Source organism: Opisthorchis viverrini (assembly GCF_000715545.1).
Source record: "Opisthorchis viverrini unplaced genomic scaffold opera_v5_178, whole genome shotgun sequence".
In the NCBI taxonomy this organism is placed as follows: Eukaryota; Metazoa; Platyhelminthes; class Trematoda; order Opisthorchiida; family Opisthorchiidae; genus Opisthorchis; species Opisthorchis viverrini.
Window position 1 is genome coordinate 603,022 of NW_008751835.1, and position 3,299 is coordinate 606,320.

A 3,299-nucleotide genomic window follows, 5' to 3' on the forward strand; every position below is an offset into this window, starting at 1 on the left:
GAGCACGACATTGGTGGGGAAAATAAATGCACGGGAGCTGTTATCTTGAACCGTTATTTTAAACATAGTTGTCTATTTCAGTTCAAACAGGTTCGAACACCACGCATCTACCACAAACCGAACACGACGCCTAAACATCAACCTATCTGCATGTGAATTACCTGTTGGTACTTGGCCGTGTGAGGAACAGTGCAGTGGCTGAATCTCCGACTGCCACGATGGACAGACCACATAGCCTGACGAAATGTTTGACCCATGTAGAAGTAATGGCAAGCCCACATCGTGGTTAAATCCAAAGACATCCGCTCTGTGTCTTAGATAGGAAAATAAACAAAAGGTGAGACGAACGACCTAACCAAAAGATCCAGAGTCCGAATCTAGGAGGGCTTTCTATCTGTCGCCTGTTCGTAAATGCCCGGATCGAGGTTCGTAAATAAAATATTTAACGACAGAATATAACGTGGATGGAGCCGTCCTGGACGAACTGTGTCAATGGATTAGTTCTGCATGAATCGGATGAGCAGGTAGCCGGAGGCCAGTATGATGACATGATCCGATTTCATCCGATAAACGACGGGCCGCTCGATACAGAAGAGACGAAGACAGGAGTATTAAAGACCATCCATGTTGGAAAGAAGGTGGGAAAATATACACGCCTGAGATACTCGAAGGTGATTTTAATTGCCACCGACAAGGTTCCTGCTCTCAGGCTGCGGAAGACGTAGGCTGTGAAACACATCATGAGCAATCCACCTCCGACATTTTTCATGCGTAGCGTGATTATAAGCGAGCTGATGCGGCACAATTAAGGACACAACTGTGGAAGGCGATCTCTGCATCCTAGATTTTTGCTTGACGAACAGGGAGCTGACACAATGACCAGCCAGCGTGTGGGTTTCGCGGCCAGTCGTCCACCCTGAATTTTGCCAATGCGATCGTGTGGATGTTGTTGATGGTCACAGGAATTTGGGGAATGGGTTGGTGTTATGTGCGCTTATGTTAGCCTAACCGAGGCATGGCAGGTAGGTGAGATCGCTGACTAAAAAGTTGCACTGCTGGTTTCCTACTGCTGAATATGCAACGGAAAGTCGGGAAAGGATGAAGTTTTTGAGTGAAATCTGGAAAAACCGCATGCTCTGCGACTCATGAAGGTTAATCTGACGCGGTCCCAGGCGTATCGCCAGACAGCTTCTGTTATAGTCCGCAAAACACTAGCCGGATTGGACTATTCCAGAAATTCACGCAACTCTGGGACACTGCACTAACAATAATTCCTCAGATTAGTTTTCTTTTTGAAACCTCTCAGCTAGCCTTCCCGTCTGAACTCCACAAAAGGAAAAAGCACTGGTACAGCATGTCATTTATAAAGCATACACGAGGACAACGTTTTGTAGGGGCCCATTAACTGCACAATGCTCTTGGCTGCAAAACCTTTGGGCCAAACATATTGCGCCAAAATGTTGCGTTTTATTGCGTGCGCGCTGAAACCAAGAATCATCCTAATCCACTTTCGAATTTCTGCAGCTCACCAAATTTCGTTGTCCTCCGAAGCAATCATACCCCTGGCGAAAAAGTGTGATGGAATAATTTCCCAGCATCACTGAGACCCCGGAACGCCTAAATGGGGCTCAAAAGTTTGGACTGGTACTCTGAACCCAATCGCCTGATTGCTCTAGTCCCTCAGGGACACGTCACTGCTTTCGAAATTTCAATTCCATTATGCGAATACTGACAGCCTATTCTGTAAATCCCGACGCTTTCTGAGTGCGGCATTGAAAACCGGCACTTGGCGATGCCGAACCACCAATGGCTGTTGAGTCCACGACCTTGGCCAATCAGAGTTCGATTTGGTACTGAACCTACACAACAGCCGCACTCCGGCCAATTGCATGCGGGATAGGCTCCCTGGTTGTAGCAGTGCCTACGCATGAGCGATGAAGTGGCTTCGGTGCGGATTCCACCTAACACTCCTTAAGGACTTGCTTCTCTCGGGAAACCCTATTCCAGCTACCAATCCACACATGTTTTACTGCTAATCATCAGCATCGCCAGATGAGATCACTGGTGATTCGCTGCTGTGCAAACGATGCAACAATGGACAGTGATTCCCTGAAGGTGGGGGTTCACGACAATTCCTCTGGATGGAAAACCGAGTAAGCTCATTAACCGAGGTCCGGCAAGCTGCTGTAAGCTCCAGTAAGTGCTGTACATATACAGCACCAATAGTTAAACATAAATAATCTGGGCAGTTAGCTCAACCACCGTACCCGCATCTTGAATTCTCGTCTCTGATTCACACCACTTATCGATGTCAGGCGAGTCCATTATGAAAGTGAGAGCAGAATGTCTTGCTTGCTTCAGGGTGCGAACATGGAAAGCGGCCAGGCAGAATGGGCTTCGAAGTTTGCCGATTGATTTCGAGATGTCTGGGGATGTCAGCGCAGGATGACGTGCATATGTTGCCTGCAAAACCAATGCATAATAAACGGAGTCACCACTGCTAAATGTTGGGTGAACAAAGAGTTATTACTGGAGTGGGCGAGGTGGAAGAATAAGTGTATGAAAGAGGAAGAAGAAAAGCGTCAGCGGTAGCCTGTTTTCGCCTACCCATCCTGTTGAATTTAGCCGGTAAAGTGTCCCTGCTAATGGCGTCACGCGTACGTACGTACACCTAGTCGTGGCTGTCCTTGAAGCTGGAAATGTATTCAACGCCCTCTGGCCAGCATTTCTGGTGTGTAAAAGCTTGCAGCGAGCTGTCCAGAAGTTCCCTCACAACTGACAGGCTTCAGCAAGGTTGTCCTCTCATTCCCTTCTTGGTCGATTTTGTTGGTATTACCATGGAATACATACTTCCAGGGATTGGGGCTCTCGGTGCCGGAATAACATCTAGACTTCTACCCAGTTAGCACCGGTGGAGAAATTTCTGCAGCACATCTGCATCCGGGTGCCGAACCAGTACGGAAATGAAACAAGTTTCTCTACCCAGTCCGCACCCGGGTGTAGAAATGGTGCACTAAGACAAAACCACTTAAATCGATCGATGGTTTACACTCTGTAGAGACCCAGAAATGCAGGGTTTTGTGTTTTATCACTGCGAGACAAATAAAGAAGCCTTGATGCCTCTTAAACGTCTCGATCTCCCACAGCTCAAAAGCCGAACATTAGTGCAGAATTTCTGCACAGGTTCTGCACCCAGGCGCGGACGCGTGCTAACTGGCTACAATGCGGGGGACATATTATTACCTGTAGACCATCATTCCGCATCGTCTGTTCTTGTTACGGTTCGATCACGCTGCGAG